General features: G+C 42.6%; 1 protein-coding gene across 30 annotated transcripts in view; it reads left to right on the plus strand.

Moving 5' to 3' along the window:
* ZBTB20 (zinc finger and BTB domain containing 20) overlaps positions 1-23,976 on the plus strand; it is a 715,034-nt gene that overhangs the window by 62,265 nt on the left and 628,793 nt on the right. The window lies entirely within an intron of this gene.

Below are 23,976 nucleotides of genomic sequence, written 5' to 3' on the forward strand. Positions count from 1 at the left end.
CAAAAAAACTTCTTTCAAAGAGAGTGATGCGCTTTTTCAAAAGATAGCATCCAGATTGTTTGGATGCTCTCTCGCATGTAAGCAGGGATTGCTATGGACGGAATGGTGCAAGGGCTTTTCTTCCAAAAAAAGCTCCTTCTTCCCCATCCACACACGCCTTTTTGCGAAAGAGCTTTTGCAAAAAGGCTTCTTCCTCATAGAATCATAGAATACTAGGACTGGAAGGGACCTGGAGAGGTCATCGAGTCCAGTCCCCAGCCTCATGGCAGGACTCAGTACTGTCTAGACCATCCCTGATAGACATTTATCTAACCTACTCTTAAATATCTTAAAAGATTCCACAACCTCCTTAGGCAATTTATTCCAATGTTTAACCACCTTGACAGTTAGGAACTTTTTCCTAATGTCCAACCAAAACCTCCCTTGCTGCAGTTTAAGCCCATTGCTGCTGCTTCTATCTTCAGAGGCCAGGAAGAACAATTTTTTTCCCTCCTCCTTGTGACACCCTTTTACATCCCTGAAAACTGCTATCATGTCCCTTCTCAATCTTCTCTTTTCTAAAGTAAACAAGCCCAATTTTTTCAGTCTTCCTTCATAGGTCATGTTCCTTCCTTCATAGGTCAATGGCGCTGAGGAATACCAATTGCGCACCTTCCCCCCCATTCTTTTGATTTTCTGTCGAAAGAACACACTTGCAGTGTGGACATCACTCAGGTTTTGTGGGAAAAACAGCTGTTTTTCTGACAAAACTCTGTAGTCTAGACATATCCTGAGTACCCTAGCAAGTAGGCACCATTACTGCTTTCTTCTTCTTAGTTTTTGTATGAAAGGGATTAGATTCTGAAGGGGTTCATGCCTGTAAATCTTAAGCAAGGGTAGGTACCTCCCTCTGTCCCAGAGTTACATTCATAAATCCCTTTGAAGGTAGGGATTTAGGGTCTACTTGTTGGCATTTCCTTTTGGCTAACTTAGGCATGTCCCTGCACAGTGTATTGGCTTTTGTACATCTTATAGGCACTGAACTCTCCCCCTGCGTTGTATAGGCAGCCACCTACTTTAGCTCATGGATGCAGATTACAGTAGGCATCTAAAAATTAGGCATTGCTCAGGATACGCCTATACTATGCAGCTTTTAGCAACTAAGCAATGTCGAGACAGCTCTGTTGCTAAAAGTCTCTGTTGCTAAAAGTCACTGTTTGAGAACACTGTCAGTACTGTTCCTGACAAAATACTTCTACCCTCAATGAGCAGGTTTCACTTTGTAGAAGAGTGCTCTGCGAACAAAGCAATGTTCACTTGTGCACTTGCCACAGCAGAAGTTTGTCATTCATGGAGGTGGAGTGTGGGAGGTCAAGTGCCCATGAACAACAAAAGTTTTGTTTATCAAGTTCAAGTGTAGACACAGCCTAAGTCACCTTGTGGATCTAATCCTAAAGGAAGAAACATCTGATGATTTAAAGTACACAGCTGGGAATTCTGATTTCTACTATTCTTTAATATGAACTTAGAGAGAGAAACTATAGGAAGGGAATGATCATCTTGAGAAAGAAGTGTAGAACTATGCATGGAAAGATCTGTGTTTTCTTCCTGGGCTCTGTCCCAGGCTTCCTGATAAATCTTGAGAAAGTCACTTCACCTCTGTGTGCTTAGTCCTCTAGCTACAAAATGGTGGTAATGATAACCTCACAGGTGTGTTGAAGCTTATTTAATGCTTGCAAAGTGCTTTGAGTTTCTTGGATCGAAGGCACTAGAGAGGGGCAAGCATTATTGCCATATTCAACTTCTTATGATTTAAAGGAAACAATTATTAAGACTGCTTGTAATGCTTTGTTTCTCAAAGCTATATTTGATTTTTGTATTTCTCTTAAGTCAAAAAACAACAAATAGTCTTGCAGCACTTTAGAGACTAAGAAAAATGTAGATGGTATCATGAGCTTTCATGGGCACAACACACTTCTTCAGATGAATGGAGTTTAAGGGGTCCAGTTTTCAAATAAATAGCACAGAGAGGGTATGAGGGAAGAGGAAGAAAAAGAGGGAAAGAAATTGTCAATTAGAGTGTCCAGCTGGACACTCCTTCAGACCAAACAGCAGAGGACAAGAGGTTTATACTGGTACTGAGCCAGTGTACGATGTTGTAGGGACGGCAAGTGGGTTTCCACTTGCAATCTCTTGGTGGTTAGAGTGTCTGAAGATGAAAGGATAACCTCTAGGTGGTGAAAGAATGTGGTTTGGGCTATAGAGGGGGATGTATGTGCAGATATGTGACTTATATTTTACCTATGAAGGAGAGAGGGTGGTTTCAGGAGGAAATTATTTGCAGAGAGGCCATCAGTGAATAATAAAATAGATGGATGCAAAGATTGAAAAGGAACATAAAGCTGGAAGAAAAGAAGATGGTATAGTTCTGCAGATGTTATTATCTAGATGTTTGCATATATTATGGAGTTTCTGTGGCAAAACTGAATAACCGAATGTCATGTGCTCATCATAAACAGAATCCATGAATAGTTTTGTAGGGAGCCCGTTTTTGTTTGTTTGTTTGTTTTGTTTTTTGAGGGGTTTTTTTTTTTTGGCTTGTCAGATTAGACCTTTTGTGACTTTTCTCTTTGCCATTTTTTCTTATCTTACTGGAAGGATAAAGTTTATATTGCTTAGCCCAAATTCATATACATATTCATACATTTTATATATATATAAAATCTTTCTCTGTAGCTTTGTTTATCTGTCTCCGTCTATCTCTCTGTGTGCCTGCTGCTTGTCTGCTTGCCAGTTTTTTCTTTGTCTCTATCACTTTATCATTGAACCCATCTGTGTAGAAAATGGGATATTTGTCTGTCTTGGTTTTTTTTATATTTGTGTTGTTTCATACCTCAGACTTAGAAGGCTAAAACTCACACTCCTGGGGGTGTCAGGCATTCCAGTTCTTACATTAGGAGGAGTCGTGATGCTTTTTGCGTCTGTTTGTCTGTCCATCTGTCTGCCAGTCTATAATAAGCTGTGCAGCGAGACAGCAGTTTACTATCTGTGTGTGTGTGAAATTAGCTAATTGGTGTTAGCAGCAATATTTTCACATGTTTTATAAGCAAAGTGCAGCAAGGTATATAAATGTAGATATGATCCAGACACACACACAAGCACGCAAGCCTGTCGCTGCTCATGCATAGACGCTCAGAAGTAATTAATGTTAATAAGATTTTAATGTGCTTGTGAGATCATAATGAGGAGAAATGAATGCTCTGATTAGAAAAAGGTAACTGTGTGTTTTGGCTTTGAACAAGATTTCTTATTTTTTTTTCTAAACCTCAATTTCAGAACTTGTTTGTGATTGCATCAATCGTTTTTTATTTTCAAATTAGAGGTCTGTTTAGCCATTTGAATGATTAACCAAATAAACCGGTAAAACCCTGATCATAAGGAATGGTGCAGACTTTGTTTTCTTTACGAAGCAATGCTAGTGTACTGCTGGGCTGGGCTTCCTCATCCTTTCAGCATTAATTTTGTTGTTGCTGCCTTTAAAACCCCATAAGAAGCTGCTACTAGACACAGTGCTAATTTTTATAAATATAAATATTACCTATATGTTTTTGGGATGTGTAATCAACTGTTGAAATTATTTTGTCAAGACACATTCCTATCCATCAGTAATGATGACTCCTGAGAGTCCAAATTATCACAAGATAGCTCGATAACATGTTTTTAGATAATGTTTTTCCTTTAAAAATAAAATCAGGTTTTTTTTCTTCTAAATTGTGTGTTTCCAAATTTGAGAGACTAGAGTCTATTTGCAGGAAATATATCACAAGGTAAACTGCTCTCTCTTCATGGACTCAGATGCTGTACAGTCAGTCACCAGTCACACATTCCACTCTGGCTAAAATCCAGATGGACACTAGGGGTCCTTCTCTCCAGCAAATCACGTGAAAATATTGTCTATCAGGTTTGACTTAATTTGCATTATGATTAGTATTGTTATTTATTTTTAGTAATTAAATATGTTAACATACCTGATTTTGTGCTCTATAGTATTTCCTAAAAGTGATTTGTGTAATTTTTGCAATGTTTAAAAATTAATGATTTTAAATTTATTTTTGAATGCATCATTTTAAAAATGCAAGTAAAAGTCTAGTTAGATTATAGTGCTTTTCATTTGCAGTAGAACCCACTTCTTTCTGTGACGTTTAGAAAGCTGCTTGCTTGAACAAGATTTGTGTTGTCGTGAGGCATTAGATGTAGCTCGGAATTCAGGAAACTAAGATTCACTTGCAGAAGATGTTCAGATACCACAATGGTAGGCGCAGTATAAAAATAGAACCATAATAATGTCATGACAGTTTCCAGCCCCTGATGAATCAAGCACAGTAGAGCTAGATATAGCTTTGACATGACTTGCAATCTCAAAAGAAGATGAACTGACACAGCCTTTATTTATAATGAATGAATTTATTCTGGGGATAAAAAACACCAGGCATTCTGTATAACCTCATAACTTTTTAAATGCCTAATAGCCAACTACTATTAGGGGAAATTACCTCCAGCTTATTATAGGGAATGAGGTTCAGATTTCTTAGCCAATAAAAATAATTGTATAGGAACTTTCTTCCTGTGTGGATCCCATCCCAGAGGGGTGTGTGTGTGTGTCTCACACACACACACACACACAGAGTCAGGTGATCACCTTTGAGATGGAGGGGTGGGGGGCATAGCAGACCAGTGTACAGCTGGCTTCCAGATTGCTGAAGAAGTAGAAACATAGGCTAAGGACGCTAGGGCAGGACAAGAGAACTTTGTAATTATGTTAAGCACTTAGATTTACATAAAATAGGTATTATTCAGTTGTTCTCCATAATGGTTAGAAGAAAGCTCCTTTCCTTTAAAAATCACAGATCTTAGTTACAGATCTAGATAATTTCATTAGCATCTTTGAAAAACTAAAAAAAAAAAAAAAACTTTTCTCCAGCTTATTTTATCTGTTGCTTTTTTGCATTGCCTATTGCCACTTATTTCCTGTACACTAATTCTGTCATTTCCTGAGACTGGTTTACAGGATGTCAGAGAATGAGAATGGGAACAAAGTAATGGCAAACTCCAACAAAGCCAGTTATTGATCTTGGATCATGAAGTGGCTAAATAATGCAGGGTCCTTCTTTTAAATTTCTTTCGAAATAAACTTCTATTTAGGGATCCCATTAATGCTCTAAGCTTCAGGGTTGAAATATCTAAACTCCCTTAAACCACTGGTTTAAAACCTGCTGGAATTAGCTGCACTCATCATTCTTTTAAGAAACAAATACACTCTTCCATACAGATCTCTGTATGTGGGGACTCTGAACAAGACAGTGCACCTCAATTATCACCCTACTCTAGAAAGAAATTAAAGACCCCACTGCACTCTTCTTATAATAGGAGTTTGGCCTGCTGTCCTTAGACACCATCATTTTACTGAGAGCTGCAGAGTGTCAGCCCCAAGCATGGCTTAATTTCAATGACAATGAATGCTGTGAAGTGATTGGGGATAAAAGGTGCTATGGAGAAGGGTGCGGGGGGGAGGGGGGGGGGGGCTAACAGTCTTGCCAGGCAATTGAGCGAGGAGAGACTAGCTCCGCATTCCCCAAAGGGGTGGGGTCTCTGCCAGAAGAACTGAGGCTGGGCTCACCCAGCCCTTAGCACTGTTCAGAATGAGCTGCGCTCCCTCTTCCTCGGCCCTTTAAAGGGCTTAAGGCCCTGGCTTTTAAATGTAAATATCGTCAAAAATTCAAAATTCGGTGACTTTAAAAAGAAAATGAGTGGAAATGCAGCTGCTGAGCTGAATTCTTCTTTTGGGGCCTTAAGGGTGTGTCTATACTACACCCTTAGCTCGAAATAAGCTATGCAATTTGAGATATGCAAATAGAATAGCTTATTTCGAATTAAGTTCAAAATTTCTACATAGCGTCAAGTTTCAAAATAAACCGCTATTCTGAAACATTCTTTAATCCTCGTGGAAAGTCGGAATAGCGAGCCCGTTATATTTCAAAATAACTGGCTTGTTTCAAAGATGCGTAATAGCTATACCAGAAGTATCCCAAAATAGTGATGCAGTGTAGATGTACTCTAACGGCAACATTGCTAGAATTAAGTTGATGTGGTAATGTATATCAGACGGATGGAAAAATAAATGAGTATTTCACTTGTTGTCATGCCAAACCTGAGTATGGTGGGACCATTGACAGTGACTGGCCAACCTCAGTGAAATACATTTTCTCTTAGGCTATGTCTACACTGCAAGGTTTTTGCACAAAACCCATGGAGCGTCCACACCTCAAATGTGCTTTTGCACAAGGAAATCAAGAGTAAAACAGCAGAACAGAGGGCTTTTTCTGCTGTAGGTAAGCCTCCTTTTACGAGGCATAACTCTCTTTTGTGCAAGAGTTCTTGCACAGAAGGGCAACTGTGGACGCTCCAGAGGGTTTTCTTGCGCAAGAAACCCCTATGGGGAAAAAGCACAGGTGCTCTGATGGCCATTCTGTGAATGGCCATCAGAACTTTGTTGCGCAAGAACATCCATGCAGTGTGGACGCTGTCTTGCTTTGAGGTGTGGACATGCTCTTTCTCAAGAAGTTTTTGCACTGAAACGCTTGCGCAAAAGGCTTCTTGCACAAGAATCCTGCAGTGTAGACGTAGCCTTAGAGAGGTCCAAGCTGCTTATGAAAACGGAATATGATAAGTGTTCAGGCAGTGATCTATAGAGGGTAAGTTTGTATTATCATTGCTTTTGCGCTCTCGGTTGTATTTATTTAAAATTAGTTTATTTCTGAGGGTGCAAATAACATTAAAAGCACATTAATTAATTAAAGTTAAAAATTGGTAATTGATTGTAATTTATGGAGTCAGTGAAATCTCCACTCAGAAGAATGAAAGTCTTGGAGCACCCCCCTGCACAAAACCATCTGCAAACAGATGGGCCTGGAGAGCATGGCTGGATGCTTAACAATCTCTAGTTCTGTCGGACTAGTGGATGAAGCAAACGGTAGAACTGAAGGCCCATAACTGGAAATAGATACTCTTTAGCCTCAAAGGCATTGAAAATCGGAAACGTTACTGGATTGGCTGATCTCAATTCTCTTGGTTAAACATGAAGAGAAGCAGTCTAAGACTAAGACTGTATAAGCTAAGATTCTTAAAAATGGATGGCTAGAATTAAGAGCCTAGATATGGACTTAAAAGCCTAATAAATGGCCCGTGAACTTAACAGGAGTTTCTGAGTACTCAGAACCTTTGAACATCAGGAGCCTAAATATGGACTTGGAAGCCTAGTTTAGGAACCCATTATTGAAAATCTTACTCACAAGGTGTTAGGTAAAAGTAATGTACTATACTGCACCTGGTAACTAACTAAATGCCAGTGCATGCTGCAGAACAGAGGTGTCAGATACTTCCTAAGGGTATGTCTACACTACCACCCTAGTTCGAACTATGGTGGTTAATGTAGTCATACGAACTTGCAAATGAAGCCCGGGATTTGAATTTCCCGGGCTTCATTTGCATGTTGCCGGGCGCCGCCATTTTTAAATGTCCGCTAGTGCGGACTCCGTGCCCGCCGCTACACACGGCACAAACTAGATAGTTCAGACTAGGCTTCCTATTCCGAACTATCTAGTTCGTGCCGCGTGTAGCCGCAGGCATGGAGTCCGTACTAGCGGACATTTAAAAATGGCGGCGCCCGGCAACATGCAAATGAAGCCCGGGAAATTCAAATCCCGGGCTTCATTTGCAAGTTCATATGACTACATTAACCACCCTAGTTCGAACTAGGGTGGTAGTGTAGACATACCCTAAGAGAAACACCATTGGGTAGGTTCACCATCACATTTTGCAGTAGCTGGAGCTCTTGTCTGATAGTCACAAATAGCCTCTGTATACAGCGCTTTGTACTAATTTTACCTAGGAGTGTCAGCATGAATAACTGTAGGGAAGATAAGAATGGTGAACTGCATAAGGCAGATAGTTAAACTAATGTAGTAGCCTGACTTCAATCAAGACCAGAATTGGATGCTTCAGAAGAAGATACAGGAACCCATGTAATGGACAATTATGGAATAACTTGCCTTTAGGGGAAATTGTTTCCTATCTACAAATATATGGCTTTTTTTCTGAACAATCATGGTGTATATCCCTTACATAACTAGGATTCTATCCAATGTAATTTCAGATGTTCTGCTAAGCTTTAAGTCATATTAATATTTTGGAGCAGTGATAGGAAGTTTCACAGACATAGTCCACATGTGAAAGGCAAAAACTAATTTTTCCAAATAGTTATGTGTGGAGGCTGGGATAGATGCTTGAAAATTTGAAGCAAGCATTCAAAATGGTCATGAACGTACAGACCCTAATCTTTGATAGAACTGACTTGATAAGATTCAGGTATGTAATTTACCACTTTGTAAATATAGTCCTGGGCTTCCAGCTCCAGTTATTAGGTAGACTTGTGTAAACTGCCATTAGCAGAATTCTATTGTAAGCAAGATTGCCCGTATTAATCAGGAAAAAACCATTAAATACACAATATATGGTATATATGCAATAGCTGATATAAAACTTGCCTATGCTTATAGGTAGCACAACTGGAAAGCAATCAGGCTGTACAAAAAGAGAATCTGAACAACAGTGTTTAATACTCAATTAAATTTGATGTGACAGAGAAAATAAATGTTATGATAATCATCTGTTGAAAAAAATTCTGCATCATTTAAGACCTGCTCTCATTCTCCACTGAAGTAAAAGGTTTTGCCACTGACCAAAATGAGAACAGGATCAAGCCCTTTCACATATGTCCTTACAGCTAGTGGGGTACAGGAGGGAAGAACGAATACAATTGTAATTGTACTATGATTTTTGACTACTACTGTTTGCTGTGACTTCCTGCTAGAATGTCATGGTGTTTGAGGTGGAAGGGCCCACCAGATACTTAGCCTATACCCCAAATATCCAGTTTAACATCTCATAAAATCATATTTTTGTTTTAAAGCATGAGGTGCATACTCACAACTTTAGATATTTGGCAATCCAGTGTAAGGAGGCTGTTTTGTTCGTAAGAAGAGGGGCTGTCACTTGTATGTCCATACTGCAGCTCAGAGCGAGACTCGCAGCCCAGTAGACAGACTTGTGGTAGCGGGTTTCATGTCAGTGTGCTAAAAAAAGCTCTGTGGATGTTTCATTACAGATGAGATTGAGGCTTAGATTAGCCACTTGAGCTCAGACCCAGAGGGTAAGGTGGGCTTTGAGCTTGGGTTGCAAACCTGAGACTTCCTTTGGGGAACAGCCACCCATATGTTTAGTGCACTAATGCGAACTTCCCCAGTGTGAGTCTCTTTCTTCCAGTTTTGAGGCTCACTCTCAGCTGTGGTGTAGGCATGCCCTTATTTATCTTGGGCTACATTTACAAGCACATGGTCCCATATGAGGAGAGGTTAAAGCGACTGGGACTTTTCAGTTTAGAAAAGAGGAGACTGAGGGGGGATATGATAGAGGTATATAAAATCATGAGTGGTGTGGAGAGGGCCGATAAAGAAAAGTTATTTATTAGTTCCCTAAATAGAAGAACTAGAGGACACCAAATGAAATTAATGGGTAGCAGGTTTAAAACTAATAAAGTTCTTCACACAGCATGTAGTCAACCTGTGGAACTCCTTGCCAGGGGAGGCTGTGAAGGCTAGGACTATAATAGAGTTTAAAGAGAAGCTAGATAATTTCATGGAGGTTAGGTCCATAAAAGGCTATTAGCCAGGGGATAAAATGGTGTCCTTGGCCTCTGTTTGTCAGAGGCTGGAGAGGGATGGCAGGAGACAAATCGCTTGATCATTGTCTTCGGTCCACCCTCTCTGGGGCACCTGGTGCTGGCCACTGTCGGTAGACAGGATACTGGGCTAGATGGACCTTTGGTCTGACCCAGTACGGCCGTTCTTATGTTCTTATGCCATACTGGAATTCAAACTCAGTGAAAGCAAATCCTTGCTTGGGTTCTAAATAATGCAAAGTTATTAGCATATATACTCACTTCATCTTGCTTGGTGAGTCTAGCCTTCACTGCATAGCTGATGTTGCTGCTTCAGTCATCTGAAGGATATTTCCATTATTAGCTTTGGATTTTAAGTCCTGCAGGACTTGCTTTCAAAGGAGGAGAGCCCAAACTTGTTTGCTCCTTAGTGGGTTTTTATGTTTGTCTGATTTTTTTTTCTTCTGGGGGAATGCCTTGTATTCAAGTAGCTCAGTCTTTGAAAAGTGAAGGGTTTTTGAGAAAGCATCCTTGAATTCCTGCAATGTCTTGTTAACATTTTGGTAATAACTCTGCATTAATGAGGTTGTGATGGTGAAACCAATACTATATTTGTTGGGATGTATGCCTTTTAGTACACGGTATTAAAACATTGGCTCACTTTCTTTTGAGATCTTTGAGCTACTTGCTCTCCAGGAGTAAATTAAAAATTCAATATCATACCCTTTCTGCGTGATAATGTCCAAAAACCAGAATTGTAGATAAATATTATTCCATATACTTCTCAAGAAGCAGTGAGGATTAGTTAGTTAACATTTTCACACTGCTTTGAAAATGTTAAATTCTTTATATGTGTTAAGATTTATGTGATTTTTTTTTAAATTACACACATTTTTATAGCAATGGTTAATGCATAGCCCTGTGCAGATATAAAACTGGTATCTGTATATGCAAAAATGATCCACAGACATCCACATCTGTGGATGTGGATATCTGCAAATTTGCATGGGTTCTAGATATGGATGGGAACACAAATTTATATCTGCAAAAACGAACCACGGAAATCTGCATCCACATCCATGGATACAGATTCCCACAGATACAAAGCAAATATCCACAGATTTGCAGGGCTCCATTGGTGCAGACATCTGACAAAGACAGATGATTTTGGACAACAAGTAGTTTATGTTGTTGGGCATGAGGGAATGAGGAGTGCTATTTCTTCACTGCATAATATTCTGTATTACATCACGAACCCTGGAAATGATATTGTGTCCCTCTATATAGCATTAAAGGAGACCACAGCACTGTACCATTCTGGCCTTTTTTTAGCCAAAAAGTTGTCAGCAATTATTTGGCAGAATTCATAGAAGATCAACAGAAGTTAAAAGGCTGTATGTAGAAACTGAATTTATGAACAAAGATTACAAGAATGTAATATGCACAGTTTGGATTAAATGATGACTAAGGCATATAATAACCAGTTACATGTATTTGAAGGGTGTAAAATATTAAGACAAAAAAGAACTTATTTAAGTTGCTCCAGTGAGTAAAAGTAATGAGATAAAATTGTGTATAAGAACATCTGAGTGAATATCAGAAAATCTTCCTGGCAATGAGATGTACTAAATATATGAATAGCTCTCAAAGTATGTGGTGGAAATCTTAATAATTTCTTACAGCATTAATGTCATGTTTAGAAAAGAAGACACTATGACCTCCATCTCATCAATTCCTAGGCAACTATTTGCAACAACAGTTCTGAAGAACAAAACTAGAATTGACAAAGCAGTAAAGTATACACAGTAAAGAGTAATATATGGGATGGGTAAGATTGTTAGATTTTTCGCCATCTCTAACTTCAGTCACTCCGCACTTTATTGTTTAGTCAGTCTCTAATGGTATGTCTACTATAAAGCATTATTTTGAAATAACTCACATTATTTTGAAATAACAAGGCGAGCGTCCACACAACAAACATATTATTTTGAAATTATTTTGAAATAATGGGCTTCTTATTTCAAATTAATAAACCCTCATTTCATGAAGAATAACACTTATTTCTAAATAGCTATTTCAAAATAGGGTGAGTGTGGACGGTGCAGCTGTGCTTATTTCGAAATAATTGGCCTCCAGGGCTTCTCATAACTGCCCTGGTGACCACTCTGTCCACATCCCTCAAAACACTATTGTTTCCCTTCCTCTTCAGCCTTTAGAGGTGCAGGTAGAAGGGAAAGGGCTTGTACCACCACACTGGCCTTGCCAGCCCTGTGCCACAGAACAGCACCCTTTGGTGCAGAGCCATGAGCGACCCCAGAGCTCCCACCGAGCCCCCCGGGCTGCAAGTGAGCCGACAGCGAACTCTGAAACCCCTGGCCAGGGGCAGAAGAAGAGGACCCCTTCTTGGTCTGGATCTCATTGGACATTCAGGATCTCTACACCAGGCGCAGGAATGCCAAAGTCTATGCCTGGATGGCTGCCAGCCTGGCCCAGAAGGAATAGGTGTGCATGAAAATAAAAGAACTGCACCAAGCCTACACAAAGGCCAGGGAATGACGTTCCTGATCAGCGCGGCACCCCAGTTGTGCTGCTACTTTGAGCAGCTGCATCGCATCCTGGGAGGGGTGTTTGGTCCCTCCAACCCCTTGTCATTGACTCTGGCCTGGAGACACTCCTCATCAGCCTCCAGGAAGTTGGGGCTGTGGACGAGGAGAAGGAGGTTGGTGGAGAAGGAAGAGGAGACTAGGCAGAACATGGTGCCCGCCAGCCAGAAGGCCATCATGTCCCTGGAGCCAGTACCCCTCTCCCAGGATGTCTCCTAGGCCTCGGACAATGCTGGGGAAGGCCCATCAGGTGAGTTCCATCACTTTCCCTATCTACACGCAGGGGCAGGTGGCGGGCTGCACGGGGCTGTGCACTCCTCACTCAGCTTTCTTGGCTTAGGGATCACATAACAGCTTGTGCACGTGGGTGCACACAGAACGCCAGTCCAGGGCAGACAGCCCCATGAAGCTGCCACGCAGGAACCAGTTGGTCCTTCTCACAAGGTTCCTGCACAGGCCTGCCTTACTCTGGACTCCATGGTGTGACACCTTTCCACTACAAACCACCACTAAGGAGACTGGGATCAGGGAATCACATCATAGAGCTGCACATGGTACAGGCTCATACCTGCACTCTCGGGGCAGCATCCATTCCCGATCAAGCACAGCGTGGCGGAGGACATCGGAACCTTGCCAGGGAGAGGAAATGGAGGGGACCCCAGTACCACCCTTCCCGGAAAGCGGCCTCTGCCACCAACACACACTTTCCCCAACACCCTTCTTTTTCTCCTCCAGCCGGCAGGGATAGAATTTATCTGTGGGATGTCGTCACTGTCAAACCCAGCGTGTGTGGAACACAGAAGGAAGCCGAGCCTCCCCGTTGCCCCGTCCCACCTGCGGCTCCTGGCCTGGCTCGCACCTTCCCATGCCTGCTTATCCATAGGTCATAGGTGTAGTGAGGCTCCCCCAGGATGTCTGTGCCCCTGCAGGACATTGGCCCCTGCCTATGCCACAGATGGCCTTGCTCGAAGCACTTTGTCGTCGTCTGAACCAAAGCCTTTTGTTGTCAGCTCACACATTAGAGCTAGGCTTCATGCACAGGGTCTCCTGGGATGACTGGCTTTCTTGCTTTTCTTCACAGCTGGAGCAAGTGGGGCATGTTCAACACCTCCTGCACCATCTTCCTGACTTTGCAAGACCCGCCAGCAGGGGTGACCCCAAGATAACCTGGCAAGGGAACACCTGCAGTGCCTCTGTTCCCTCAACCAAACTTTGAGGAGGACTGCAGGAGCTCTGTGCTGACCAGGAGCTGTGCTGCACCACCTGAGAGCAGTTGTCCTGGCAGCGTGAGAGCATGTGCATGGCTTATACCAACGGCATCAAGTGCATGGTCACCGCCACGGAGCAGTGCAGGAGCCATCCCCCCATACTTGCTCCTTCCCAAGTTCTCCCTGCACCTGCTCCTTCCCAAGACTCCCCCGCAACCTCCCAAGTCCCTCCACCCCCACACACCTGGTCCCACACACAAGGTGGTGGGACCACCTAAGCCAGGCGCCACTCCCAACCCCATCCCTGAACCACTGCTCCTCCCTCCTGGGTTCTTTCTCCAGTCCCTCCCCAATTCTAGATTTCCCAAATACAAATCAGAGTTTATTGTTTTGAACACAGTCATTTTCATTTGGTCTGCAGGGGAGGAGTAGGGAAGGGTGGACAGGGAAAGAGAGGGATGGGGGGAGGAAAGATACACATGGGCTATGCAGAGACCCTTTTTGGGGAGACCTGGGGGAGAGTGTCACAGCTGGCCTTATCTCAAACTCTCCCTTAGGGCCTCCTGGATGTGCACAGCCCTCTGATGGGCTTGTTGGATGGCAGCAGTGCGTGGCTGGAGTTGAAGCAACCCCAAGCACCCCATCCCCACCAGGGCTTTGTGATTTTACCATCTCTTCCCTCCCCCTCTGGGAACCAGTGCTTTCCCACCCTCCTGGGATAATGGTAGGAGAGTCTTAACCACATGAGCACAGCCCCGATGGTCAATCTCCCCACAATGAACTGGTTCCTCACAGAGCAGAAGCTATCTGGCTTGGCAAACTTCTAAAGAGCAATGCCGATGCACTTCTGGATGGGGATGGAGTGGCATGTGAGTGTTCCATCATTGGATGGTAGGGGCAAGCCACCTGCAGAATTCCAGGAAGGTGGCCTTCCGCATCTGGAAGTTCTGGAGCCACTGCTGGTCATCCCACCACTCCATGATGATCCGGTCCCACCAGTCTGTACTGGTTTCCCATTGCCAGAAGCAGCGGTGCATCGTGTCTGGGGGAGTTTGGGAGGGAAAGTAGTGTATGAGGAGCACCGGGTCAGGGTGAGGTGTTCCCCCATTTCAGTCTGATCATCATTCTCAAGCAGTGCCAGGAGGGCAGCCTGCATAAACTGTGCCAGGAGGTAAAGCAGCAAGTCTAAGAGCTAGTGACTGCTTTGCAGTACCTCCAGCTACATGGCAGGAGTGCTGTGGAATCCACAAGGGCAACCAGAGCACGCAGCATGGTGTTTGTTGTCCCTCTAGGAGGTAGGCAATGGAGAAGAGTCTGAGACATAGCTGTAGAGGGGAGCCCTTTTAGCAGAAGCCTCAGATAGCCTCAGGCAGTAGCTCCAGGAAGTGCCTGCTGTCCTGATGCCCTCCCAGGTGCTTTCGGGGGCCTTAAATGAGATTCGGGCTCCAAGCAGTCTGGACGTTCTATTTCAATATAGATCTGCACTATTTCAATGGGGATTTGTAGCGTGGACATGTTATTTCAAAATAGTTATTTTGGGAGTCATTATTCCAAAATAGATTATTTCAAAATAACACTGTAATGTAGACATACCCTCAGGTGCTACACAACTACTCTAAAGTTACAGACTAAGATGACTACCTCTCTGCGACTTCCCCACTTTATAGATATGGATGGTAAAATCATACAGAGAAAAATGGCTATAAGGAAATTCAGGTTGTACCTCCCTCATCCGGTACCCTTGAGACCTGGCTAGTCCTGAACAAGGGGATTTGCTCAATGAGGAGAGGTCCCTCCCAATATGGCCCATGCTGACCAGAGCTAGGAGTCCAACTGATCCCCACTACTGCCTGTTCAGTCATGGCTCCCCAGGCTGGAGTTCTGGGGCTGCTGGGCTCCATGGTTGTTGCAGCTGCTGGGACCGAGGCTCCATGGGACTCTGTAGCTGCTGCCTGCTCCCCGCTACTGCCCAGCAGCAGGGGCCAGAACTCCCTGCTGCACCCCCTCCCTCAACATGGGTTCCCAGTCCCTGCTCCCCGCTCCTGCCCTGGGGCTCAACTTCCTTATACCTGGACTCTGTGGTTCAGGAACATTCGTGGTCCTGCCGGACCATGGATATTGCCAGACCACAGAGTCCCAGTTAAAGAAAGTACAATCTGTACAGGTGTACATAATCTGCTGTCCCAAATGCTTACAGCCCTCAACTAGATAATGGTACCGATGTAATACTGTGTACTCAGTTTAATTTCGGTGTCCTTAATCAGGAAACCTGCATAATTAGGACAAATCCCAGGGAACTGATTTAAGCCTAAGGATATTTAACAGCCCTGACTGCTGCATAATAGGCATGATGACTCTGCTTAAGGGGGACACCTTTGTTAGCCCTTAATTAATGTGATACAAGTAAAAAGAGTGAGATTTTTTCCTAATCCCCTGACAGTTTTATATATGTCAACTAAACATGCAGGACTATGATGCAGACATCTCACTGCTGCACTGGCATAGAGCCAGCTCAGTCCCAATACCTGTGCAGGTGCTGCATTTGCTTAACTCCAGAAGTTTCTCTAAAAGCGACGAGGAGTCCTGTGGCACCTTATAGACTAACTGAAGTGTAGGAGCATAAGCTTTCGTGGGCTAAGACCCACTTCGTCAGATGCATGTAGTGGAAATTTCCAGAGGCAGGAATAAATATGCAGGCCAGGATCAGGCATAGAAGTTTCTCTAGTATCAAGATAGGCTGTGGAGCACATGGGGCAACTGTAGCACTGTTAAAATTGTATCCCATGTATGAGGGACTCTTTTTAATGGGATTGAATAATCATCCACTAGGCAGCCTGGAACACCCACATCTGGGTGATAGCTTTGTAGGCATATCCTATTGGTGGGCAGAAGAACCTTAAAGGTGAAGCAACTTAACCTAAGAAGGTTCGACTGCGTTGATATATCAATGAGAAAGGAAACAAAACAGTTCTCTATAGTAGTCTGAATGTGAAACCGAGAACCACTCCCAACATCAATAAGTCCTCCTTTCCTTTAAGCCACTGGAAGCAGAATGGGAAATCATACCTTGATGAGCCAAATACGTACCTTTCTCACTGATCCAGAGGATCAGGGTATGCTGATAGCGTCTGGGTCTTATAAATGTTCTTGGCTGAGTTAAAACACAGGCCATTTAGTTGTAGGGAGACCACTGGTGAAGGTTCTGATTGTGGCTAGATTTGAAACACAGTCAGTTTTGCACACGGGAAAATACTTATCCAGTGTGATCTGTGCATAGAACCTATAGAATTCTGGCCCATCACCTATCCCACCTTCATTCATCTTGAACAATTCTTGTCTAAAGTTGCATTTTAGAAGACAGCTAGCTATTTGCCTCCATCTCAGAAGAATAAGTCTCTCACTGGTTGAAAATTTTGGGCTGTCTGCCCCAGTTATTCTCTCAGGGAGTGTCTTTTCCATTGTTACTGGCACAGCTCTTTGGCACACATGGCCAGCTGGAGGCTAAACCCTGTAGAATAAGAATTCTTTTATTCCTTTGTCTGCTGCATTTAATTTTCTGAGTTTGGATGATCCTCTTCTGCAACATCAAGCATTGTGAGTTTAAAAAAGCAGCACAGATGCACAAGAGTCAGTGTTGCAGAGAGAGATACAAGGTTCTAGGGCTAGTCCTCTGAGCTGTGTTGCTATAGATCATGTCACCTTTGTGGATAAACAGTCCAAAAATAAAAAGAGCAAATGATACAACAAGAAATCCAGTTATATTTGTATGTCTTATTAGGTTTCACTCCTCCTTCCAGCCTCATTGGCAGAATTACCAAGGGGAGTGTAAGTCTTCCATCCAAGGAAGGGTGAGATTGGCCTGCATTGATTGTGTGGGTGGGCCATTATTTTGGCTATACTTATAAAATATAGAGATTATATGGGAAAGGAATCAGGATTTCCTTCTTCCCCCATCTCTTTTGGGGATACCCTTCTTTTATTGGATGTGTGGCGCACCTGTTGAATTTAAGTTTGTTCTTGAAGTCCACCCAGGAGTTGTTTATTTAGGTACTCAGCTGTAAAAGTGGCTATCCCTAAATGTCTTAACAGAGAGACGAGGAGTCCTGTGGCACCTTATAGACTAACAGATTTATTGGAGCATAAGCTTTCGTGGGCAAAAAGACCCACCTCATCAAATGATGAAGTGGGTCTTTGCCCACAAAAGTTTATGCTCCAATAAATCTTTTAGTCTATAAGGTGCCACAGGACTCTTCGTCGCTTTTGCAGATTCAGACTAACACAGCTACCCCTCTGATACTTAACAGAGAGAGTTACTCAATGCTGTCATGAGCTGAGTGAATAGAGTACTGGTTGGTGAATGGTTTTTGTTGGACTGAGCTTTTCTTGGATGGCAGAGGCATGCAGAGAAAGAAGAGGCAGAGAATTCCACAATTTTGAGCCTGTGGTTTGACAAAGTTGTGGTTTGTCACTTACTGTGTGTGTCCCACTGGTCAGGTGTGTGATCTTATCTCATGAATTCAGGGTGTTGACTAATATAGTCCATGCTCTTCCGGTTGCTGACTGATAAGATTATCTGCAACTGTCATCTGTGATTTTTGAAGTCCATGATTTTTATTGAATAACCAAAATCTGGCTGGATATTTCTTCTGGGACTTGCTCAGCTTTCTCTATACAAGTATGAAACTTAAGAGAAGCACTGTCAGAGCTGCTATTTTTCTGACCTGGTACTGGAGTCACCCAGCTGGATGACTTCAACATCTGTGTGAACAGGGGCTCTCCTAGAGATGTTATGGCTTCAATGAATGATGCAGTCCTTTGATGGGTGGATTTTTCCATCACATTATTGTATGGGGACACTCCAGTCTAGGTTATACATTGGGATACAAGACTGATTACACCTTCAACTTAGTCCAATGATCACTTCCTCTGGTTTGCAGTTGGGACTTACCTTTGGTTCTCTTGGGGTATAGGACCAATTCTCTGAATTAAATTATGCAGATTAGTTTTCTTTACCTTTTTCATCAGTCTTTTCATACTGTTATTCATTGTAGTAAGATGAAGGCCTAAAATATAAGCCCATGTAGCACAGGCGGTTTAGAAGCCTGAGGCCTAGCTAACTGACAAAACATGGCTAACATAAAGAAAAGCTAGGCTGTGAGCAAGTAGCAGGCCCCTGCTAACAGAACTTGGCACGAACAGGGCTGAGAATGCAAAACACTAATCGGTAATAGGCCTGGTATAGACTTGTAATTGGTGCTTGGTATCGATTGCAAAACAGTAATTGGTACTGGTCATAAGTTGACAGCATATAGTACCACCAGCTCATTTAAAAACAAAAACAAAACCCAACCGTGGTATATACTCCCCACAGATACAGACTCAGATTCAGGAAAGAGTTTAAAATGACAGCATGATGGATAGAGATGATCTAATCAAATCATGAGGTATAGGGCGATAGGTGGTATTAAGAAGCATCAGAGGGTGGTAACCTGACACATCAGCAGTAATGTGTAACTTATTTGTACCTGTATATAAAGTGGTGTCCTGTGGGGACAGTCTTTAGATGACCTACCAGGCAGTGGGACTTCCCACTGATTGAGTCATTCCATTATTATGAATTACATATGCGTAGTGGTTCAGTAGAGTCTGCTGACTATTACTATACTTCGCTTAACAATAAACTTGACTAAGTGTACAAGTTGACACGGCACACACATCATTGAGCACATACACAAGCAGTCTTCAGGTTGTCATCGTCAACAGATCAGGAACCCACTGGGATGACCCTGCCTGACTAAATACACCTATTGTATTTTGCTGTTTCAGAGCTTCTGTATTTCATATGATTGTTCAGAAAGTAATAAAATGGGAACTATTGTGCCTCTTTTTATAGACATGATCTTGGTGCTGTAGGAATTGTATTTCAAACTTGTGGTCTCTAGTTAGGATCTATATGAAGTTATTTAAGCACTTATTCTGTGATGCATGCAGTAAAGGGCATGACTCACAAATGTGTCTCTGTGGTATTTGGAGAACAATAGTTACTGGTAAGTCACCTATTTTTTCCCTGTATCTCAGTCACATGGCAGTGAGTGTTGACCTTAGAGCTAAGAAAATGGGCATCGATGTAGGAAGTGATAGGGTTTTTCCCCTCCCTTCCATTGAACCTGAGCACAGAATAGATCAGGAGTAAATATTGACTAAGTGGTGCTCAACTGCTGTAGCGGATCATGTGACTGCTCTAAAGCCATTCTTTTCAGTGGGTGTTGCAGATGTGGCAAGATGTCCCATTAAGTTTGCAGAGTGTGATGGCACAGTAAAAAGGATAAAGTTCTTTATGAAACAATTTAACTTCAGTATGTAAAAACAATTAGTGGTTTCTGATGAGGACACTGATGTAGCTGCTCAGTTTTTGATTCCTTTATACATAATACAAAGTTCCTCTCTAAAAAACAAATAATAACCCCCCCCCAAACATCTTAACTTCTTCCTTTCAAGTAATCCAAATTGTTATTTTTAAACTAATTATAAAATAGCAAAATTCTACTAAATGGAATGCGTGTTTCCATGGAATGTCCTTAACTATTCATGACTCATCTATAGCTAATATTGGGACACTTTTGTTGTGGTTTTCTAAAATATGGAGGTTATGTGAGTCAGATGCAGTTTAGAATGAAAATTATATTAAAATAATCAAAAACATGACTAGTCAAACAGTATACTAAAAAGAGGAGAAAAAAGCATTCAGTGCTGAGGTATGAAGTACCTTTTAAAAGTTTTAAAAAAATAAGTAAGTAAAAACAAAAAAACAAAAAGTTACGTAAACCAAAGGATTTGGTGGATATCCTTTTTGCCTTCTTCAAAGAGGCAAGGGGCTTTGAAGACTTCCACTCCTCATGAGAGAGGCACATTCTTGAAGATTTTCACCAAGGACACGGGGGAAGAATTTCTCCTAGAAGACCATCACCAAGAAAACATAGGGGCAGATGTGGTGCTAGGGATAACTTTCTTCTTGAAGACTTCCATCAGACTTTTTTGTGGGGGAGATGGGCCTTGCAAGTGATAGATTTCTTCAAAAGCACTTTTTACTTTGATTATGGGTTTTATACAGGTTTTCATTGAGCATGTATTTAGCCTAGGGATTATAAATTTAATTGCTGATATTTTGAAGAGTTACCCTGTTGTTACAGCTACTTGGCCAGCATTTCCCAGACTTCAGTAATATATTGTGTTAGTTTGCCTTGCTTCTCATCTTTATGATGGACTTTCTCAGGAAGAGTGAAAATAGTGGCAAATTTGAATCCCAATGTAATAAAAGTAGGTGAATTAATTTTGATAGGGGAAGGGTAGAGAAAAGGCAGATTGAGATCCAAATAATTAATGACAGATTTAGTATTTTATTCAGCAAAGACACATTGGTGATTTACAGAGAGAATCCTGGATGGGCCCCAGAACTGGGAGAGTATGTTTTTAGAATTTCTGTGCAGTGTTGTAACCACATTGGTCACTGAATATTTGAGAAACAAGGTGGGTGAGGTAATATCTTTTATTGGAGAGAAAAGTGCTTTTGAGCTACACAGTGCTCTTCCTCAGGTCTGGGAGAGATACTTCAGGGTGTCACAGCTAAATACAAGATGGTCCGTTTTTAGAATTTTACTCTTTTGGCACAAAAGGACACTTCTTGTTCAGCGTTGTGCAATAGTGCAGAGACTAATACTGCTGGTATGCTAGAAAATGTCAGTCTGAGTGCAGGCCAGATTACAATAAAAATATAAAAAAACCTTCACTATAAAACTATGCATTGCCTTCATTTTTCTCTATCAAAAATACAATACTCTTGGCCTTTTTAAAATTGATGTCTTGCACAAAATTATTTTCAACATTATATTAGAAGTCTCATATTCTTTTTTCCATTACAACAGATTTTTTTCTTCCCTGATCTTTTTTTACTAATCAAAAGAACAAATATGTCTTGTATTTGAGCTAGGAATGTTAGGAAGCAAGTAAATAGCTAATCGAGTAGTCAATAGAATTTCTATAGACTACATAATTAGTTGATAAGGGAGAAAGCCTCTGGAAGTTACCCCTCTGCTGAGGCTCTGCAGTTTAAATGTAGTAAGAGCTGGGTGGGCAGGCAGCCGACTCCTATTACATTTAAACTGCTGCACCACAGCTGTGTTAGCTCCTGGATCCAGCAAAAGCTGGGATTGAGCCAGGCTTGCTCAGTCCTGGGTCGTGCCGGATCCAGAAGCCACTGTCCGCGGGGGGGTCCCATCAAGGATGATGCTTACTGAGTAACCTGTTAACAGGTTACCCATTAACATCCGTACTTAGGACAGAAAAGTTCAAAGAAATGCATCAATAAAATGAAAGGGAACCCATGGTTGAGCTACAAAGCATCCTTTTCCCAGTTTGAGAGTAGTTCTTTGTCTGTGTTATGACTTTAAATGGGAGCCCCAGGTGTGAAGGTATGTGTTCCAGAAAAGATAACTTTATTTTGTTTAAGCAAAAACAAATATTTCAGAACTGATGCAAATGTTGAAATGTAAAGATGCAAGGTAAGTTTACTAAATAATCATAGTGCCTATGTCTAAACAGAGAAATTAGACTGTAGAATGTGGAATTTATTTATGTTCTACTCTTTTCCTAGCTACATAACCCTTTGTCTCCGTGGTATGTTCTCTTTCATACTACAGTAAAACTCCATTAGTCCGGCATCCAATGCTCCGGGACTTCTGATGGTCCGGCACCATCAGGAACCCGGAAGTGCTGGGGGAGCCAGACAGGCTTCCTCCATTCAGCTGCTGCTGAAACTGACCAGCAGCTGAATCGGGGAAGCCGGGAGCAGAGCATCTGGGGTGCTGCCGGGTTGGTCTCGTAGCGCTGCCCCTCGGTGCTGTGGGACCAACCCGGCAGCACCCCAGCTGCTCTTGGGGACGCCTGGGGCAGAGCAGCTGGAGTGCTGCCGGGTTGGTCCCGCAGCGCCAAAGGACAGCGCTGCGGGACCAACCCGGCAGGACCCCAGCTGCTCTGCCCCAGGGGTCCCCGATTCAGCCGCTGCTGAAACAGATCAGCGGCTGATTCCAGGAAGCCCGGGTCTGGAGTGGGGTGGGAGGGGATGCCACCCCAGACCCCTCATAGCCCCCCCCTTACGATAGTCCGGCTCTGCCCCAGGTGTCCCTGATTCAGCCGCTGCTGGCCAGTTTCAGCAGCGGCTGAATCAGGGACCGCTGGGGCAGAGCAGCTGGGGTCCTGCCGGGTTGGTCCCGCAGCGCTGTCCTTTGGCGCTGCGGAACCATCCCGGCAGCACCCCAGCTGCTCTATTGCAGGCATCCCTGATTCAGCTGCTGCTGAAACTGACCAGCAGCGGCTGAATCAGGGACGCCTGGGGCAGAGCCGGACTATCGTAAGGGGGGGCTATGAGGGGTCTGGGATGGCATCCCCTCCCACCCCACTCCAGACCCCTCATTGCCCCCCCTCTTCTGATAGTCTGGCATATCTGATAATCCGGCACCCCCTGGGTCCTAAAGATGCCAGTTTATCAGAAGGTTACTGTAGTGATATTTTTTGTTTAGAACCTACAGAGTCAAACTCATGTCTCCTCTGGGGCTAGCATGTTTAGCTAGACCACAAGAAGTAAAACAAGTGTCATTAGTTTTCATTTTGATAGACTAATTTCTTCCTCAGAAAGGAAAACTTAAAATTAATATTTTAATTTAAAAAAATGGTACAGGTTGAATTTCTCTAGTCTGGCACTCTCAGTTCAGCATTATCCATAGGCTGGCACGATTTTAGTTAGCCAGATGTCTATGTATGAGTGTGACCAAGTTTCCAATGGTACCATAAAGTTTGTTCATAGCCACCAGCCCTGGCTCTCAGTATTCTGTGCTGTTATTTAGCTCTAATTTACCCTTAAATGTCTTCTAAGAATCCAGTAAGCAGTGAAGGTGTTTGTAATACTACTAAACAATAGTGACCGCCTGTGGTTAAGCATATTCTTTGGTTTGGCACTTGTGAAGTCCAGAGGATGCTGAATTAGAGAGGTTCAACCTACATTGACTTTAATATGGAGAGGCATGATTTGAACAGAGCACTTACAGCCAGGAACTACTGAGTTCTTTTCCTGGCTCTGATACTGACTACCTCTGTGGTCCTGGGTAAATTACTTAATCTTTTTGACTGCCTGAGTATCCCCATCTGTAATATGAATGTAATGATATTTGCCTACATAATGGGTATTGTGAGGGTTAGTTAATGTTTGCAAAGTGCTTTGAAGATGGAAAGTGCTGTAAAAGGGCTAAGTGTTATCATTTGATGTTCTCATCAAATGGAAGACAAATATGTAATCACACACTTTCATCTTCATAATCTAACACCTCTTTCTTTCCTGCTCAGTGGAGACACAGCCATA

The sequence above is a fragment of the Pelodiscus sinensis genome, chromosome 1 (genome assembly GCF_052426305.1).
Source record: "Pelodiscus sinensis isolate ZL-2025 chromosome 1, ASM5242630v1, whole genome shotgun sequence".
Classification (NCBI taxonomy): domain Eukaryota; kingdom Metazoa; phylum Chordata; order Testudines; family Trionychidae; genus Pelodiscus; species Pelodiscus sinensis.